Raw genomic sequence first — 22,401 nt, 5'->3', positions numbered from 1 at the left:
GTATGAGAAACTTAAATCCTCACCTACCATAATACCTAGTTAATACATAAGGTCTAAAACATTATCTTAAAAAATAGCAATTTAAGTATCTTTTTTAGAAATAAGAAAACAAACACCAAAAGAAACAGCTGAAAGAACAGAACTAAGACTGAGAGGGTGCAAGAATGAGGCAGGGAATAGCATTTTCCATTGTATGTCTTTTAGTACTGTGTTAGGGGTCCCCAAGACCACCCTTAGAATCAATGACTTGCTAGAAGGACTCATAACTCAGCATGTAGTCATACTCATGGCTAAGATTTAATACAGTGAAAAAATACAAAGCAAAAAAAGCAAAGGAAAAGGCAAATGGGGCGAAGTACAGAGAAAACCAGGTTCGAGCTTCCAAGAGTGCTCTCAGAGTAGAATTACAGGAACAAGATGAATTCTCCCAGCAACAATAACAACATGTGTGAAGTGTTGTCTGCTGGGTAGCTCCTTAGACACAGAGGCCAAGGATTTTGTGGAACCTGATCATGTAGACACCCTCTGTCTAGTATGTACTAAAATTCCAGACTCCCAGAAAAAAGGCAGGTATTCAGCATAAACCACACTGTTTTTATACACAGCTTAGGCATAGTGAACCACTCTTATCATTTAGGAAAAGTTTTACACAACGTAAGGAACTTTAGCCGTCAAATTCTCGGCTGCAAGCCAGGAGGCAACCTTACAAGCAGGACTTTCTAAAGACAGCAGTCACAGATCTGCTATACTAACTCCTCACAAGTACTATTTGATTTCTTAAACTATCCTTATAAATTACTCTGTAAAATTTTAAAACACAAAAAGTAAAATCATCTTACAAAAATATCATTGCAAATCTCATTTTAAAATCAGAGAAAAAGATTTCTCTTAAAATATGAATATTACTATACAAGAAAAAAATTTTAAGTTTATAAACTGAAATGGGAAATAATCCTTCAGATGAAGCAGATTAGGTTTAAAGGGTTTTATATCATCCATAATGAAATCCTTCCCATAAGATATTTGAAGTTTATTACCTATACCCAGTAAATGCGAATTAGTATTCATATTTACAGGTTCTCATGCATATCCCCACTGACCAACTGTCATCCATCTTAGTTGTTACAGTGGTTTAGGACTGTACTTGAATAGACATTTTACTCTTAATTTGAGTTATTGTTTATTTCCTATACTCTTCTTATATATCATCAAACTTTATCTTTATTTTGGTTTCTTCCCTACCCCAGGTGCTTAGCCAAACAAATGTTTAATTAGAATCCCATATGCCACTCAATTAAATTCACTGAATGACAGCATGAATTAAAATTTTCCATTCAGTGTCCCAACATTCTCAGTGTCACTGATTATAAGACCATGCCTAAGACATGTGTGTAAAATCAGTATAAAAAATTTGAGATTCTAAAGTTCATTATAATGAATATAAATGCCTTTTTATGCTGACAACTATTACATGACTAATGACAAGAAAACAAAAAAAAAAAATTAACAAGTTATTTTAGGAGACTGAAATCTAAAGAGCACAGATTATGTCCATTGTTTAAACTCAAAGTTCAAACTCAGAGGATTAGAATGTTAGGTGTTGAAAATGAGCAACCAAAACACATAGAACCTAGCAAACAGAAACAATTCCATCATCTGCCTACAAGGTGAAAGGCTAGGAAGGATACAATTCAGTTCTATAAACAGCTGCCCAAATCAAAGAGTGTATACACACACGCGTATGTATGTATGTATATGTATATGTGCATATGTGTATGTGTGTGTGTGTGTGTGCATATAAAATCAGAAAAAAACCCAAGTTGGACTCTTGTCTTTAAACAAAATCAAATGTACTATCACTAGCAGTCACTCTAACACAGAGAACAATTAAAGCTGTCTTATTAAAAATATCATGATAAATATCATTCAGTACTTAACAGTGAAACAACATTTTTAAAGAAATGGTATATCCTTTGGGGCGGGGGGAGGCCTCTATCCTGCCACATTTTATAATCATACAATCTATTCCCAAGTAAATCTTAAATCAGAACTTAACTGGCGTTAGTGGGAAACCAATAAACTTTATTTTTTTTAAAGCACACCACTGAAAAAATAAAATAAAATAAAATAAAGCACATCATTGGTTACAACAGAAACTGGATAAAAGTATCTAGGCCATGGTTCTCAAACAATGCACTGATGTACCCAGAACACCATAAGCAAACTCGTATTAAGACATAGGGTTATCTTAAATTGGAGAAAAATGGAGTATAGTAGTCTCCCTCTTATTGGTGGTTTTGCTTTCTGTGGTTTCAGTTACTCACGGTCAACTGTGGTCTGAAAATATCAAATGGAAAATTCCAGAAATAAATAATTCATGTTTTAAACTGTGCACCATTCTGAATAGTGTGATGAAATCTCAAGCCATGCAGATACATCCCGCTCAGGAACATAAACTACCTCCACACCATACAGGCTCCTCACCCATTAGTCACTAAATAGCCATCTTGGTTATCAGAAGACTGCTAAAGTATCATTGTGCTTGTAATCAAGTAACCCTTATTTTAGTTAATAATGGGCCAAAGCATAAGAGTAGTGATGTTGGCAATTCAGGTAAGCCAAACAGAAGCTGTAAAGTGCTTCCTTTAAGTGAAAAGGTGAAAGTTCATGACTTAAGGAAAGAAAAAAAAATGGTATGCTGAGGTTGCTAAGATCTATAATAAGAACAAATCCTCTTTCTTTAAAATTGTGAAGACAAAAGAAATGTGTGCCAGTTTTGCTGTCATACCTCAAACTGCAAAATTTATGGCCACAGTGAGTGATACTTAGTTACGATGGAAGGCATTAAATTTGTGGGCGAAAAACATAAACAGAAAATGTGTTCTGTTTGACAGTAACATGTTGTGCAGGAAAGCACTGAGTCTATAAAAAGACTTAAGCAAGGCATCCCTCAAAACGAGTGACCACATTCACATAATGTTTATAACAATATATTGTTGTAACTGTCCTATTTTATTGTTATTGCTGTTAATTTCTTATTAACTTATAAATTAAACTTTATCATAGGAACGTATGGCTAGGAAAAATAACAATGAGGGACTACTATACTCAGCATCTATCAGACACTGTACAAACTACTGGCTAAAAGTTCAGTTTCAACACTAGATTGCACTACTCTCTTTTCAATGACATATCTTTGTGAAGCTGGGATTTCTGTGATAGCTAAATTCAATGTAAAAATCAACACAGAAGAAATAACAGTGGTAATGTCCTGCCCCATGGGTCAGCCCTCACACAGCACCTCGTCCATTGTGGCTGTGGCCAGCCCTCACAGCCTGTCAGCCTTAGGGTCGACCCCACCCACTGACATGCAAACAGCAATCAAGACTCGACTATAACAGGAGAGCACACACAACCCACACAAGGGATATTCTGGAGCATCCGGCTCAGGTGACTAAGGAGACTGTGCCATTGGGTCCCACAGGATACTAACTACATGAGGCCACCCTGCCAAGACTGAGATGTAGCAGATCTACCTAATATACAGAAACGAACATAGATGGGCAGCCATAAAGAGATAAAGAAACATGTCCCAAATGAAAGAATAGGACAAAACTCCAAAAAAGAACAAAACAAAATGGAGGAAAGCAATCTATCAGATACAGAATTCAAAACACTGGTTATAAGGATGCTCGATGAACTTAAGGGAAGAACAGATGAGCTTAGTGAGAACTTCAACAAAGAGATAATAAATATTTAAAAAGGACAAAGAAACCATAAAAAAGAACCAGTCAAAAATGAAGAATACTTGAAATAAAAAAAATATTTGTATAGCAGTATGGAGGGCCCTCAGAAAATTAAGAACAGAATTATCATATGAGCCAGCAATCTCTATTGTGGGTATGTACCCCAAAATTTGAAAATATTTATCTGTAAAGATATATGAACTCCAATGTTCATTGCAGCATTATTCACGGTGGCCAAGACATGGAAACAACCGAAGTGCCCTTTGAGAGATGACTAGGTAAAGAACATGTGATATGTATATACAATAGAATATTACTCAGCCATAAGTAAAGATGAAATACTGCCATTTATGACAACATGGATAGATCTTGAGATTATCGTGCTAAGCAAGATAAGTCAGACAGAAAAAGTTGAGAAACATGATTTCACTCATATGTGGGATATAAAACTGAAAGCAACAAATGAGCAAGAAAGAGGCTCATGGACACAGACAACAGTTTAGTAGTTACCAGAGGAAAAGATGGAACAGGAGGAGGTAGATACGGGTATAGTGAAAGAAGGAAATTTAACTTTGTGTGGTGAACACACAATGCAGTATACATATGATGCATTGTTGAACTGTACACTTGAAACCTACATAATTTTGTAAACCAATGTTTTCCAATAAATAAAAGTAAAAATTAAATAATAAACATGCTTTTGCAGAAATTTGATGAGAACAAAAATAAAATAAAATGCTTAGCACTGAGTAAGCACTCAATCAATATTAGCTGGTATCTTAATTATAAAATAAAAGAAACAAAGAATACATTAGAAGGAATCAACAGCAGATTAGATGAAGCAGAGGATCAAGTCAGCAATTTAGAAGACAAGACAGCAGAAAATACCAATCAAACCAGAAAAAAAAATTTTTTTTAATGAGGCTAGTTCGATCTCTGAGACAACATCAAGTGTACCAACATTTGCATCATAGGAATATCAGAAGGAGAAGAAAGAGACCAAGAAACTGAAAAGTTATTTCAAGAAATAATGACTGAAAACTTTCCTATTCTGAGAAAGAAAATAGACATACAATGCCAGGAAGCACAGAGAGTCCCAAACAAGATGAATCCAAAGAGGCCTATGCCAAGATACATCATAATTAAAATGCCAAAGGTTAAATTCAAAAAGAGAATATTAAAAGCAGCAAGAGGGAGGCAGCTAGCTACTTACAACGGAGCTCCATTAAGACTGTCAGCTGATTTCTCAACAGAAACTTTGCAGGCCAGAAGGGACTGGCATGAAATATTCAAAATGATGAAAAGTAAGGACCTACAGCCAAGACTACTCTACCCACCAAAGCTATCATTTAGAATTAAAGGAGAGATAAAGGGCTTCCCAAACAAGAAAAAACTAAAGGAATTCATGGCCACCAAGCCAGTATTACAAGAAATGTTAAAGGGACTTCTTTAAGAAGACAAAAAAAAACAAAAAACAAACACCAAAAAACCCAACACAAATGTGAATAATAAAATGGCAATAACTATCAATCACTTTAAATGTAAATGGATTAAATGGTCCAGTCAAAAGTCAGAGAATGGCTGAATGGATAAGAAGAATCGATAACAAGACCCATACACATGCTGTCTACAAAAGACTCACTTCAGATCAAAAGACACACATAGACTCAAAGTAAAGAGATGGAAAAGGATATTTCATGCAAATGAAAACAAAAAAAGCTGGAGTACTAAGTAATACTTATGTCAGATAAAACAGACTTTAAAACAAAGGTTATAAAGAAGGACATTACATAATGATAAAGGGATAAATCCAACAGTAGAGAACCTTTATAAACATTTACATACCCAATGTAGGAGCACCTAAGTACATAATACAAATGCTAGCAGACATAAAGACAGATATCGGCAGTAATATAGGGCACTTTAACACACCATTGACATGAATGGATAGATCATTCAGACAAAATCAACAAGGAAACACAGTGGCCTTAATTGACACAAAGGACCAACCAGATGGATTTAATTAATATTTTTAGAGCGTTTCACCTAAAGCAGCAGAATAAACATTCTTTTCAAGCACACATAGAACATTTTCCAGGCTGGGCCACATGTTAGGCCACAAAACAAGTCTCAATAAATTTTAAAAGATTAAAATCATATCAAGCATTCTTCTCTAACCACAATGGTATGAAACTAGAAGTTACAAAAAAACCTGAAAAACATACAAACACATGGAGGTTAAATAACATGCTACTAAACAATGAGTGAGTTAACAATGAGATCAAGGAAGAAATCTAAAGACATCTTGAGACAAAAATGAAAACATGACTCAAATATGTGGAACACAGCAAAAGCAGTTCTGAGAGGGGCATTCATAGAAATAGAGGCCTACATCAAGAAACAAGAACAATTTCAAATGAACCACCTAACTTTACACCTAAAGAAACTAGGGGTTGGGTGGGGGCAGAAGCCCAAAAGGAGAAGGAAGGAAATAAAATAGATCAGAACAGAAATAAATGAAATCTTTTTTTTTAAAAAAGTACAAAAAAATCAATGAAACCAAGAGTTGGTTTTTGAAAAGATAAACAAAACTGGTAAGCCTTTAACAAAACTCATCAAGAAAAAAAGAGAAGACCCAAATAAGTAAAATCAGAAATGAAAGAGAAGTGACAACTGACTCCACAGGAATACAAAGGATTATAAGAAAGTACTACAATTATATGCCAACAAATTTGGACAATCTGGAAAAAATGAATAAAGTCCTAGAAACATATGACCTTCCAAGAATGAGTAAAGAAAAAACAAAATTTGAACAGACCGATAACTGCTAACAAAATCTAATCAGTCATCAAAAGACTTCGAACAAACAGAAGTCCTGGATTCAATGGCTTCCCAGGTTAACTTTACCAAACATTCAAAGAATTAACACCTATCCTTCTCAAAGTATTCCAAAAATTTCAGGAGGAGGGAAGGCTCCCAATATCCCTTATAAACATAGATGCAAAAATCCTCAATGAAACATTAGCAAATCAAATTCAGCAATACATTAAAAAGCTCATACACCATGATCAAGTGGGATTTATCCTTGGGATGCAGGATGGTTCGATATCTGCAAATCAATTAATATGATATACATTAACAAAGTGAAAGGTAAAAATTTATGATTATAGCAATAGCTGCAGAAAAAGCCTTCAACAAAATTCAGCAACCATTTATGATAAAAACTCTTGGCAAAGTAGGAAGAGAGAGAACACATGGAAAAGTGGGAAGAAAGGGAACATACCTCAAAATAATTAAGGCCGTATATGACAAAGCCACAGTTAACATCATATTCAACAGGGAAAAGCTAAAAGCATTTTCCTTAAGATCAGGTATAAGACAAGGCTGTCCATTTTAACCACTTTTATTCAACATAGTTTTGGAAGTCCTAGCCACAGCAATCAAACAAGAAAAAGGAATAAAAGGCATCCGAATTGAAAAGGAAGTGAAACTGTCATTATTCACAGATGACATAATACCATAAATAGAGATCCCTAAAGAGTCCATCAAAAACCTATTAGAACTGATAAATGAATTCAGTAAACTTTGCCAGGAAATAGCTCGCTTTTATTTTTATTTTCACATCACTCTAGTGTGTCAACAGTCTTTGGAAACAAATAACATTATTGTTTATAGCATTCTGTTTTTAGTAGTGATATTTCCATTTACAAAATATAGTAATTCTTGATCTCCATAAATGTCAAATCCTAGAAAACGCAGCATTCCTATGCGTGATGTTAACATTGTTTTCGAATATTTGTTAACCGAAGATTCATTCGATGAATCCAATTTATGTATACATTTCTGTTACATTAGGATTAGAGACAAGTTTTTTTTAGGAATAACTCCAAGAACAGTTTTTATATTTTGTTTTCATATTGAAAACCAATCAGATTTGCTTCATCCTCAAAGAGCATGTTTATGTAAAATTAAATTAATGCATCTGAAAACAGCAAAAGGCAGAATGATCACCTTTTCATTACTGAGTTTTTGCCTTAGAACCCCAGGTATATTCTTTCTTTGTGGAACCAATTCATATCTCTGTCTCCCAGCTAACTGGACAGGGACTTGTACCCCGGTTTACTTGGCCCCTGAAATAAACACTGCTCCCAACAACAACAAAAAAAATTAATGCTGGCAGGAAACTGCACTTTCATTCCTAAATAGGAAATGGGTTAATGGTTAATTTTTCTTATCCATGAGCACAGTATATGTTTCCATTTATTTGTATCTTCTTCAGTTTTTTTTCTTCAGTGTCTTATAACTTTTTTGATTATAGGTCTTTTATATCCTTGGTTAAATTTATTCCTAGGTATTTTATTGTTTTTGATACAATTATAAATGGGATTGTTGTCTTAATTTTTTTTTCTGATAGCTTGTTATTTGTATATAAAAATATAACCGAATTTTGAATGTTAATTTTGTATTCGGTCACTTTATTTAGGGCTAAGGTTAGAAATGTGATCCGCAGGTTATCTCAGGGTAAATGCTGCAGCTGCAAGTGCCACTGGCAAGTACTCTTGGGGCAAATGGAAAATGGGTTAAAATGTCCATACTAACCAAGCACTCTACAGATTTAATACAATCCCTATCAAAATACCAGTGACATTTTCCACAAAACTAAAACAATCCTAAAATTTATATGGAACCACAGAAGACCCCAAATAGCTGTACCAATCTTGAGAAGGAAGAACAAAGTTGGAGGCCTCATGCTGATATCAAACTATAGTACAAGGCTACAGTAATCAAAATAGCAGAGTACTGGTATAAAAACAGACACATAGATCAATGGCACAGAATAGAGAGCCCAAAAATAAACCCTCACCTATATGGTCAATTAATCTATGACAAAGGAGGCAATGATATACAATGGGGGTAAAGACAGTCTCTTCAATAAGTGGTAATGGGAAAACTAGACAGATACATGCAAAAAAATGAAACTGGACCACTTTCTTACACCATATACAGGAATAAACTCAAAATGGATTAAAGACTTAAATATAAGTCTTGAATCATAAAAACTCCTGGAAGAAAACATAGGCAGTAAACTCTTTGAAGGTATTCTTCCTAATATATATATTTTTGGATATATCTCCTTGGGCAAGGAAAACAAAAAATAAATAAGGAAAGGAAACTATCAACAAAAAGACAAACTACTAAATGGAAGAAGATAGTCACCAATGATACATCTGATAAGGGGTTAATATCCAAAATTTATTTTAAAAAAACTCATACGACTCAACAACAAAAATCCAATTAAAAAATGGACAGAGGACCTGTATAGGTAGTTCTGCAAAGACAGATCATCGACAGATAGATGAAAAGATGCTCAATGTCACTAATCATCAGAGAATTGCAAAGTAAAACCACAATGAGATATCACCTCACACCTGTCAGAATTTCTACCATCAACAAATCAAAAAACAAACATTGGCAATAGTGTGGAGACAAGGGAACCCTTGTGCATTGTTGGTGAGACTGCAAATTGGTACAGCCACTATGGAAAATAGTAAAGAGGTTCCTCAACTACCTTATGACCCAGCAATTGCATTTCTGAATATTTATCTGAAGAAAACCAAAACACTAGCTCAAAAAGATACATGCACCACTATGTTCACTGCAGTGCTATTTACGATAGCCAAAATATGGAAGCAACCCAAGTGTCCATCGACAGACGACTGGATAAATAAGTGGTACATATATACAATGGAATATTACTCAGCCATTAAAAAAAAAATGAAATCTTACTATTTGCGATATGAATGGACCCAGAGGGTATTATGCATAGTAAAGTAAGTTAGAGAAAGACGAAAACTATGTGGTTTCTACTTATATGTGGAATCTAAGGAACAAAAATAAATGAACGAACAAAATGAAAACAGACTCATAGAGACAGAGAACAAACTGGTGATTGTCAGATGGGAGGCGGGGAGGTTAGGAGCCTAGGTGAAGAAGGTGAAGGGATTAAGTACAAATTGGCAATTATAAAACAGTCATGGGAATGTAAAATACAGCATAGGAAATACAGTCAATAATATTGTAATAACTAAGGTGTCAGGCGGTACTAGACTTATAGGAGGGATCACTTTATAAGTTATATAAATGTTTAAGCACTATGCTGTACACTTGAAACTAATATAACACAGAATGTCAGCTGTAATTGAATAATGAGAAACAGAATTTAAAAAGTTATCAATGAAAAAATTTTAAAGATACTCCACATTAGGGAATTGCAAGTTAAAACAACAATGGAGCTGATAAGACAAATCTACATTTTTTAAAATTATTTTTCTTAAAAAAACTTTTTTTGTTATAGTGTATGGTGACATGTTAACTAGACCTATTGTGATGATCATTTCGCCATATATACAAATATAGAATCATTATGTTGTACAGCTGAAACTAATGTTATACGTCAATTATAGCTTAATTTTTTTAAAAACAGACCTATAAAAATGAGATACCACTACACAAATATTAGAATGGCCAAAATCCAAAACACTGACAACACTGAACACTGATAAGAATGTGGAGCCATAGGGACTATCATTCAGTGCTCATAGCAATGCAAACCACTTTAGACAGTTTGGTTGTTTCTGGCAGAACTAAACATACTCTTTCCATATGATCCAATAATCACTTTTCTTGGCGTTTTGGTATTTATCCAAATGACTTGAGAACTTATGTACATACAAAAATCTGCACATGGATGTTGATAGCAGTTAATTTACGTATTATGTTTATTCATAATTGCCAAAACTTGGAAGCAACCAAGATGTCTCTTGGTAGGTGAATGGCTAAACTGCGGTACTTCTAGACAATGGAGTATTATTCAGCACGAAAAAGAAATGAGCTATCGAGCTAATAAAAGACATGGAGAAACCTTAAATGTATATTACTAAGTGAAAGAAGTCAATCTAAAAACGCTACATATTGTATAATTCCAGCTATATAATATTCTTGAAAAGGCAGGGTTTGAGGGAGGGATGAACAGGTAGAGCACAAAGGATTTTTAAGGCATTGAAAACACTCTGTATGATACCATATGATGAATACATTTCATTATACATTTGACCAAACCTGTACAATGTACAATACCAAGAGTGAATTGTAATGTAGACTCTGGACTTTGGGTGACTGTGGTGTGTCAATGTAGATTCAATTTGAGTAGCAAATGTACCACTGTGGTGGGGGAATGATGTGGGAGTCTATGCATATGTGGGGGCGGGGAATAGATGGGAAATCTCTGTTATCTTCTGTTCAATTTTGCTGTGAACCTAAAAATGCCCCCCCAATAGTCTTAATTAAAAAAAAAAAAAGGTAACCTAAGGAAAACTTGAAGAAAAATCTAATGTCATAATATGCTCATTTTCTTAAAATGCTAAACTTAGCTGAAAACCTTAGAATGCTATCTGCTGCTTTTCAATTATTTGTTACCATAACAGTGGGATAACAAAATGGACTTCGGTGAGCTTTTTCTTCAGTTTTATATTTGTACTTTCTTTTCCCATAATTTTCCCAAGCAGAAAGTCAAAGTTCTTGTTTCACTATTACTACTTTAGAAGGAAGTACAAATTGCTAACATCTTAAAATAACAGCTTTAATTTATGAATTTTCCTTTAAAAGCTTTCTTACTGGTAAGGGAGAGGGGAGCTTTCTTATTTCATCTCTCCCACCCTTTTTTTCTCAAGATAGTAGTTCCTTATCCAAATATATTTATCTAGTGGCACCTATCACTAGCAGGTTGGTGAAAGATCTTGATTTAAAAAGAGCTGGAAAAAGTCCTAGCTTTACAAAAACATTGCTTTCTCCCCCCCACCCCCGCCCTTTAATTCTCCCCCCTCCACTTGCACCCCTGACCTACGGATGTTGCCATCTCCCCTTAAGAACTGGATCTCTGAAGGTGGGATGACTCCACCCACGCGCTCGCTGCGTGCACCCAGGGCCTGGCACCCCTGACAAATGGTCTGTGGCTCCACCAGGGGCGCGAACCTAGGACCTTCTGCATGTAAAGCAGATGTGCTAACCACTACACTATGGAGCCACCCCCCAAAAACATTGTTTTTATAATTGAAAAACACACCTCATTTTTAAACAATGGCAATGGTATGCAGTTTTATCTTCAACCTGTCACAATATCTGGCTCTTGATTTTTAGTGATTTTGAATTCATCTAACCTTCAGTTGATAATGAACCACCATGCTTCATTACATCATGGTATCAATTCTGAAAGCAATTCCAAGTGAGTTTTACTAGTATTTTTTTTTTCAATAATCTTTTATGCAAAAGCTTTGTATTTTAATATCTGTGCAACTTTTCAAAGTGATCAGTTTGAAGGACTTCACTCAAATATAAAGAAACAGGCCTAGTGCCTGGTACACAGTGTTCAACAAATATTCCCTTCTCCACGTAGTACATTATCACCATTTAGAACAGAATGTGTACACGTTTACATACACATCTTTGCTCATATGTGTATAAAACATCTCTGAAAGAATACACAAGAAAATATTAAGTTGTTAAACCTTCAGTAGATCTTTAATGGCTAAGGAAAACACAATCACATTATTTGTCTCACCCAGGCCACCATCCCTCTGTAAAGAAACTGAGCAATATCCTGATGGAGAGAGAAAGTCTGGTAAATGGGAGGTTTACAGGCTCTAGATGGATGGATGGTCTGGGTTCAAATCTTAGCTCTGCCTGTGATATAGCTGTGGGTTTTAATTAAGCACCGTCATCTTTCATAGACTGGGCTTCCTTATCTGTAAATCAGAATACTGACATCAATATTGTTGTCAGGATTAAACAAAATGGCATTCCTGGTATACAGTAGGTACTAAGTAGTAATAATTATTAGTCAATATTTAATTGTACTATTAACTATACAAAAGTAAGAGTATAAAACTATCTGGACAAAACGTGAGATTTTCTAAACTACAAGCCCCCCCACCCATGTAAGAATCTGATAAAGGAGTTTTACTGCTTTTTCTGTCCCCAAGTCTCCATTTAAAATGACCTTCAGAAAATCTTAAGTGCATTTTTTAAACACCATAAACAAATTCAAAAAGCCAAGAAAAAAATGGGAAAAAAAACTAGCATCAGACATGACAATTATTTTACAAAATTAATTAAAAAAAAAAAACCAGATAAATGATAGAGAATATGAACATAAAGAACACAAAAAACACATTTAAAAAATAAAAGAATAAGTAATTAAAGAGATGCTCTTTTTTCATCTACCAATTTTCTAAAGATGAACAGGTCTGATGTCCAATATTGAGGAGGGTGTGAAGAAAGAGACCCTCATCCACAACTGGTAAAAGTATAAACTGATACATTTAAAAGGGCAATTTAGCAATACCTATCCAGAACTAATATTCTGATCTAGCAATACCACTATAAAAACCTTATCCCCAAAAGTAAACAAAAGTAAACAAAAATATAAGTAAAAGGATGCTTATTGAGGCACTATTTACAACCACCAAAAAACCTTTATTCTATTGCATCTTTAGAAATAAAGCAAGGCACAGTGAAAAACACTGACCCAGCTATATGCTGTCTACAAGAAATTCACTTGAATTATAGAGATACAGATAGTCTAAAAATAAATGGAGTAATAATAAATAAATAGATGAAGTGACGTCAGAAAAATGGTGGTATAAGAAACCTCAAAAGTCCAACCCTCCATAAAAGCAACTAAAAACTGACACAATCAACTTTTTCAGAACACTGGAAACTAAACAAAAGTGTTAAGCAATCCAGGGAGTGCTTAATCAAGAAAATCAGCTGAATCTTGGTAAAAACATAGAGCTTTGCAGCATTAAACTTACTTTAGTCCAATCCTGGGCTCCCAGATCAGTGGCAGTCTTGAAAATAACAGCCCGCATTCCCAATGTTGGTTCAGGAGAACAAACCTCACTTGCAAATAAATTTAAATTATTTGTTTTGACCTATCTATTGGCTCCCTAGAAGCCTGCTGAAAAGGCCTGCTTTGTCTGCCTTTGCTGCTAAGCGCCCCCCCACCCCCACCCCACAAGCAGCACATCTACAGACAGATGTTTCCACTGCTGCCACCTAAAGCAACAGATAACAGTTGGGGCAAATACACTGACTAAAAACCTTAAGAGGAAAGGCTGAGCAATGAGATGTTTTGAGAGATAAGAAAAACAAAACAAAACACACCTTTATTTTATAAGCTTCAACAAAGTCCTGAGAATCAAGGAGACAATGTGTATGACTGGGGCTGTGCACGTTCTCAAGAATTTTGCCAGATAAAGAATTCTTGATTGACAGTGTTTTTCTTTTAATACTTTGACTATGTCATCACACTGCCCTCTATGGTTTCAAATGAGAAGTCAGCTGTTAATTGACACTGAGGACCTCAACTGATATTGAGGATCTCTTATATGCAATGAGCCACTTCTCTCTTCTTTCAAGATTCTTTGTTTTGCAACTGTTTGATTAAGATGTGTCTTGGTGTGGATCTCATGAGTTTATCCTACCCAAGAAGGCCCTACATTCTCACCTCTGGATGATCTTGGTCTCTGCAAAATATAGGAAATGAAGGCTAAGACAGAGTTGAAAGTGGCTGAATGGTGACAGTACACTCCAGCAAATGCATAGCATCCCTCTGAAAGTATTGAGAAATGTTTTTAGTATCAAATGTTTAAGGAAATCTCTGTCCGATCATTAGTTGACCAGTATACTAATGGGACAGAGATTTCAACAGGCACACAAGACAAGAATACATATACTACAAAATTAGCTAAGGAAAGTAACTAAACAACCTAACAACAACAGCTAAGACAAGCAGCAGCAACACCCCTGGGGGTAGGGAATAAATTGATTTCCAGAGCTGCCACATAATAATACTCAAAATGTCCTATTTCAACAACAACAACAACAAATTACATGTTCTCAAAGAAAAAGGAAGAAATGGCCTATATGTGGGGGGATAAAAGCTATCACTAGAAACTCTCCCTAAGGAATTTCGGCCATTAGAGAACAGAGAAAGGGGCATAAAGAATATCCGCAGAAATGATGACCTAAAAATTTGTCAAATTTAATGAAAAACAATCTACATATCCTAGAAGCTTAACAAAATCCAAGCAAGATAAACTCAATGAGATCCACACTGAGATACTACTTAATCAAGTAGTTCAAAGACAGAGAGAAAATCTTGAAAGAGAAAAGTGGCTCATTGCATACAAGAGATCCTCAATATCATTAACAGCTGACTTCTCATCAGAAACCAGAGGCCAGAAGGCAGTGGGATGACATAGTCAAAGTACTGAAAGAAAAACCTGTCAACCAAGAATTCTTTATCTTGCAAAATTACTCTTCAAAAAGAAAGAGAAATTAATTCAGATTAAGAAAATCTGAGAATTCATTGCTAGATCCTACAAGAAATGCTAGAGTCCTTCATGCTGAAGTGAAAGGACATAAGACAATAACTTGAATTCACATGACTAAAAAACACCAGTAAAAGTAACTACATAGGTAAATATAAAACATAGTATAAATATATTTTACATTTGTATCTCTTTTCTTTCTCCTGATTTAAACAACAACTGCATAAAGCAAATATTGTAAATCAGGCACACAATGTATATAGTTCATGACAACAGCACCATAAAGGGAGTGAAGCTACAGAGCAGTTTTTGTACATTACTGAAATTAAGTTGTTATTAATATGTTGAAAATTAAGATGTTAATTGTAATCCCAGGGCAATCACTAAGAAATAACTCAAAACCATAAAGTATAAGGGAATTAAAATGGTGCGCTGGAAAGAAACACAGAAGAAGGCAGTAATGGACAGAAGAATGCCGTAATGGAGGAACTAAGGAACACAAAAGATATAAGATATATAGAAAACAAATAGCAATATGGTAGAAGTAAGTTCTTCTAATCAGTAATTATTTTAAATATAAATGGGTTAAATCCTCAAAATAGAAGACAGATTTTGGCAGAATGGATAGAACAACAACAAAAATAAGATGCAACTATATACTGCCTACTAGAGACTCATTTTAGGTTCAAAGACACAAGAAAGCTGGGATGGCTATCCTAAAACCAAACAAAATAAACTTTAAGACAGAAACTGTCACAAAAGACAAAGAACAGCATATAATAATAAAATGGCAAGTCTGTCAACAAGATATATTATAAACATATAAGCACCTAATAACAGAACCCCCAAAAATATGGAACAAAAATTAACGAAACTGAAAGGAGAAATAGTTCAACAAGAGCTAGAGAGTTCAATATCCCCTTTTCAATAATGGATAGACCACCTAGACAGAAGATGAATAAGGAAACAGAAGACTTACACAACACTTTAAATCAACTAGGCCTAACAAGCAGCTACAGAACACTCTACTCAACAATAGCAGAATATATATTCATTTCATGTGCACATGGAACATTCTCCAAGACGGATCATATGTTAGGCCACAAAACAAATCTCAATTTTAAAAGACTGAAAGCATACAAAGTACGTTCTCTGACCACAACGAAATGAAACTGGAAATCAATTGCAAAACTTTTTTTGAAAAATTAAAAATTATGAAGAAATTAAGAAACACTTTCAACAGACATTCAACGAAAAATCTGACAAACTAGGAATAGAAAGGAACTTCCTCAAACTGATAAAGGGCATCAATGAAAAACCCATAGTTAACATCACACTTAATGATAAAAGACTGGAAGCTTTCTTCCCAAAATCAGGAACAAGACAGGTTTGTTCTTGTCACTTCCATTCAAAATTGTATTGGTAGTTCTAGTTAGGGCAATCAGGCAAGAAAATAAATAACAGGTGTTTATATTGGAAAAAAAGAAGTAAAACTGCCTCTATTCACAGATGACATGATCTTATATAGAAAACCCAAAAGAATACACAAGAAAACTATTAAAGCTAATAAATGATTTTAGCAAAGTTACAGGACACAAGATGAAGAGAGATTAAGATAGAAAATAAGTTGTATAGTTGATCCTTGCACTTCGTGGGTTTGAACTGCACGAGTGAACTTAAATCCACGTTACTCAAGGGTCAACTATATATTTGAACCGCTGTTGGGAATGCGCATATGCAGAACTCCAACTTAAGTCATATGCAGATCTTAAATTATGCAAGTGGCTGGAGCCCCTAAACCCCACATTGTTCAAGGATTAACTGTATATCTACATATCAGCAATGAACATTCCAAAAATGAAATTTTAAAATATTCTATTTGCAATAGCATCCAAAAGAACAAAATAAGAATTAAAAAACCAAAAAGGTGAAAGACTTATACTGCTGAAATTAAAGAGGACCTAAATAAACAGAGAAAAATCCTTTTTAGTGGATGTAAGAATACTGTTAAGACAGCAAAGTATTGCTGTAACTCAAAGTGATCTATAGACTCAATACAAACTCTACCAAAATTTCAATAGCCTTTTTTGCAGAAATGGGAAAAGCTGATTCTCATGATGCTGAAAGGATGTTCAACATCATCAGTCACCAGGGAAGTGCAAATCAAACCCAAAATGAATCACAAATTTACACCTATTAGGATAGCTAAAATTTTAAAAACCAGAAAATAAAAAGTGTTGGTGAGGTGGTAGAGAAATTAGAATCCCTACGTTGAATAGTGAAATTCAGCTGCTTATAGAAACGGTTTTATAGTTCCTCAAAATGTTAAATATATGAGTTACTATATAATCCAGCAATCCTACTCTTAGATAATACTGAGGAGCAATGTAAACATATAACCACATAACAACTTCTACATGAATATTCATACCAGCATTATTCTTAACAGCCATAAAGTAGAAACTCAAATGTTCTTCACCTGATGGATAAACAAAATGTGGTATTATTGGACAAAAGAATACTATTCAGCGATAAAAAGGAATGAAGTCCTGATATATGCTACAGTAGGGATGAACCCTGAAAACATTATGCTAAAGAAGTCATCACATATTATGATTCCATTTATATGAAATCTCCAGATTAGGCAACTCCACAGAGATAGAAAGTAGATTAGTAGTTGCTAGTGGGTGAGACCAGGGAGAATGGTGAGTTACTGATGAGTAAAAGGTTCCTTCCTCTTCTGGAATAATAAAAATGTTCTAAAATTGATTATAGAGATGGTTGCTCAACTTTGTGAATAGACTAAAAACCAGTACAACTTTTATTCAGATATAATTTATATAACATAAAATTCATCCTTTTAAACTGCTATAAGAAAAAAGCAGGCTCGAGTCTTTGCCATGTTAAAAATCCATCCCTTAACCTTTTATGACCCTCTAACACCTCACATTCTTCCCTTCACACCTAAGATTTGTTTATTCTTGAAATAATCTACACTTGCTTTCTCTACTCTCTGACCTCTCAATTACTCAATTCAATGAAACCTAGCTCCTTTCCCAATTGTTAGCATTAAGGAGAATGCTACAAAACTGCTCAGTTATCAAATTCAATAGACCCTTAATAATCTTTGTTTTACTCAAGTTCTCAAAGCATCTGAAGTATAGCTTCTTTTTCTTCATTTTTATTTTTTCTGGAGTCGGTTATGAGGTATAACTCCCTCTTGAAATGATCCCATTTGGGATTCTATGACATTTTCTCATGATTTCTCTATATCTCAAAACAGGAATTTTCTTTTCCAGTTCTTCCTCTATCTCGCTTTAAATATTGTTGTTCTCCATGTCCTATTTCTAGAGCTCCTCTCCATCAGTTAACTCTTCCTATTATGTTACCTAAATCAAAGGCTTCAACTACCACTTATTTTATATATATATATATATACACACACATATAAACACATATATATCTACATACATATATACACACACATATATACATATATATGTATTCATGTGTGTATATGCATACATATATGTATATATATGTATATGTGTATATGTGTATATATGTGTGTGTATATATGTGTGTATATATGTGTGTGTATATATGTGTATATATGTATGTGTATATATATATAGCGCCTGATGACTCTCTTATCAAGACTTCTCTCTTGTACTCCAAATCCAAACATCCAATTCTGCAGACCTTTCCACCTAGATGTTTCACAGAAAACTTCCACTCAATATATCCAAAAGCTAAAATATTGTTCCTCCCCAAATTTGAACCTCTCTTCCAGAATTTCATCTTAGTATGCTTTACCATAGTTTATGCAATCATCCAAATTAAAATCCAAGTCATCTTATTAAACTATTTATCACTCCCAAAATCCAACTGTTACTAAATCCCATGAATTCTACCTTCTAAATATTTGCACTATTAATCTAATTCTCTGTATCTCCACTGACACTACCTTTGTTTAGGAGCTTATTCTGTCACTTCAAGTATTACAAAAACTCTTAACCAGTCTTTCTTCATCCTGCCTTATCTTCCCTCTATCCCTTCTTAAATCTATACAATACCAGAACTCTCTAAAACAAAAACCTTATAACTTCCTGATTAAAATCCATAAACTCTATTATTATATATAAGAAACAATAAATAAAAAACCTCTAGAATCCTTAGAATGGCATGCAATACCTGAGGATCTATCTGTGTAGCCTCATCTTCTACTACTTACCATAAACCCAATACTTATAATAAACACAATGCTATCTAGCTGTACAAAACGACTTCTCATTCCTAAAATACCATGCTCTCTCATCATCATATCCAACTTTTCCTCTGCCTTAAATTCCTTTCTCCCCATCTTCCTCCTCTGTCATGCCTAAGCTATATGTTTAAGAACGTCAAGTATAAAGTAGCAGATATAACGCAAAAGAGTCAAAATGGGTGGAGCTTGCTAATGCCTCCTGTCTCAATGACTCCTATTTACTTACAAGATAAAGTTGAAATTACTTCAACTGTATAAAGACTATCCATAATTTGGTCTCTGCCTACCTCCCAGTTTCAACTTGCCACCACCTATACCTGCAGATCCTACAACTCATTATGTAACTTTAGGCTCCTGTGCTTTTGCTCCCACTGTTCCTTCAACCTAAATGCCCACCCTTTCTATGCCTGTATACTTACTATTTTCATTCCCTTTCCCCTTACTACTGCCCCTTTCCTCAATCTCTCCTCTTCCCGTAAGAAACTGACCACTATCTCCTTTTTACACCACTGTACCCCCATACTTTCTTCAAAGTAATCTTAAAAACACAATGCACTTGCTGACAGTTGAAGTAAGAGATAAAGTCTTACCACCCCGATGGCAGAGGCACTGCCTTATCCATCTGTACGTCTTCTTCACCTGGCATACCTGCTACATAGTAATTCCTCTACACTAAACGATCTGCATTTTTCCTTCTCTCCACACACTAATGTAAGTTTCTACTGAGATTTTTCTTTCAAAAAAGAAAGAACATAATTTCGGATTACATTTAGGGCCCAATCATTCCTTGCCAAGCAAACGACTGTGCAAATACAACTTGTACAAACTAAAGTTAATATGCATTTTCTGATACTGCTTCTATTTCCCTAAACTGGAGAAATGGTCCCTCACAGATTCAAAACGGGAAATACTATTTGAAGAGATAGCATTTAAGTTATGTCACATTGCTTTAAGATACTTTAAAGAATTCTCAATGGTTACTGTTAAACTAGCCCCCACTTAAATCTATAGGTCACTGTGAAAAGTGGGAACCACTCTGCTAAACTTCCTACCTCTACTACTGCCAAAACAGCTTACAGCAATTACTCATCTTCAGGGAGATACTCAGAAAGGAATTATCAAATCACCAAGATAACTGGAAAGGCAGAAAGTGAGGTTATCTTTCACATTCACGGTCTGCCACCATGATCACCAAACCAGAACTGGGCCTCCTCCTTATCGCCACTTAAATATTTTGTGAGTAACTGCTAAGTATGATGGAACGCTACTCAAAGGGCTCCAGCATTTGAACATGCCCACTCCACTAAACAAAAAAATGCAGTGATAGCTTTTCAAATTAGACTAGATGGTGTGTTAACTCAGTGTCCAAACGACTGTACTTTTTTTATACGCAAAACTCTCTCGAATTAACATTTTAATTATCTTCAAGAGCTCTATTAGGCCCTAGGGGAATCATGCTGCTTGCTCATGAGGGAGGCTCTGTGGTAATAAATTCCCAAACCTGAAACAGCATAATTACTGCAGGTAAGACTGAGCGGTGAAGTATTTTGTAAAACCTGTTTCAATCTCACAACGACTTAAAAAAAAAAAAAAAAAAAGCTGACCTCAATAACAGTATTTTGGCACAAGCATACTTGAAAATGCGCTGTGAAAAGAATTCTCAACCCCAGATAGGTCCGTCCATTCCCACTGAAACCTGAACTAAGGACCGCAGCACCCAAAGAAGCCCCACTGCTTCCACGCCAGTGGTGGGAAACATCAAGAGCCTGTTCCTAGCCCACTGGGCACGCACTGAAGACGGGTCAATATTTCAGATGCGATTAGAAAACAATATGGTTATATAAAAGACTGAGTTCCCTGTCCTGCGGGTTTGCCCAAGAACTGTCCCGAGGCCTGGAGCCCCTAGCGGGGAGGGGTTCGGTTCTTGACTCTCCTCCTCCAGACCCCGAGAGCACCAAATCACAAACAAATGCGGCTGCCATGAGGGAGGCCCGGCCGGCAAGTGGGAGGAACGCACGACAAATGGGGCAAAAATGAGAAGCCTGCCCGGGAAGAATCCGCACTAGGGGCAGCCACGCCCCCCACCCCCAACTCCCACCCGAGCGCGGCGAGCGCCTAGCCCCGCACGCTCCCTAACAGACGCAGCTGTGATGCGGCTGTGGAGTCTCCCCGGGAACGCGACTGGCACCGCGGCGACCCCCGCACGCCACCGCTGCCCGCCACTAACCTGTGCCCGCCACCGCGCGACCGCCCGCTCCCGCCGCAGCCACCGCCTCCTTGCGCTCACGCTGCCGCTGCAGCCACCGTAGCCACCTCCTGCGCTGTACCCCTGGCCGGCCTCAGGCGCCCCATTCCCACCCCGCCCCAGCCTCCGCCTGTTTACAATGATTGGGACAGAACAGGACTAGCCGGCCTAGCGCGCAAGCGCACTCCCTCCTCCCGCCGCAGTCGGCCTCCCGGGCCCTCCTCTCTGTGTTGGCGGCTAAGGCCGACAAGGGCAAACGTTCTGCGCCCTCGCGCGATGCACGGTGGGAGGCGTAGTTCTCGGAAACCCAGTTTCAAGCCTATAGGAGGGCACTTCGTGGAGGAAGTACACTACAACACCCAAGAAGCACCGCGCCCCCTACGGCTTCGGAGTTCGTCGAGGAGACAGGAAGCGCGCGAAAGAACGCGCCGCGCCAGTGCTCTGCGAGCGCCTGCGCAGCTCCTGGTTTTGGGAGACTGGGTGGGACTTGCACCTACCCGAATCTAATCCCGCGGAGGTGATTTGGGGGCAGCCCCTGGGGTAATCTTGAGAAATGAAATGCCTTTTCTCTCCAGGCTTCTGGCCCGCTTGTTCCTCAAATACCGACGTTCAGACTTTTTGTGCCAGCAGGCTTCAGTCGTCCTAACCAGTTAAACCAGCCTAGGAGGCCAGCTGGGTGGGACATCTTCCCGATCGCGGACTGGGCGGGGCATCTTTTGCTTGGGGTGGGGACGTCTGCCCTGGGTGTTTGGG

The 22,401-nt window shown here is 36.3% G+C and overlaps 1 protein-coding gene across 1 annotated transcript in view; it reads right to left on the bottom strand.

Moving 5' to 3' along the window:
• The window catches only part of RALBP1 (ralA binding protein 1), a 49,736-nt gene extending 27,568 nt beyond the window's left edge, over positions 1-22,168 (bottom strand). Inside the window, 1 exon segment of the mRNA XM_039845861.1 lies at positions 22,146-22,168. The gene's annotated coding sequence lies outside the window, so the exon portion shown is untranslated.
• Between the last annotated feature and the right edge of the window lie 233 nt (positions 22,169-22,401).

This window comes from Pteropus medius, unplaced genomic scaffold, assembly GCF_902729225.1.
Source record: "Pteropus medius unplaced genomic scaffold, Ma_sr-lr_union100, whole genome shotgun sequence".
NCBI classification, from domain to species: domain Eukaryota; kingdom Metazoa; phylum Chordata; class Mammalia; order Chiroptera; family Pteropodidae; genus Pteropus; species Pteropus medius.
This window is presented reverse-complemented; position numbering and strand designations above follow the sequence as displayed.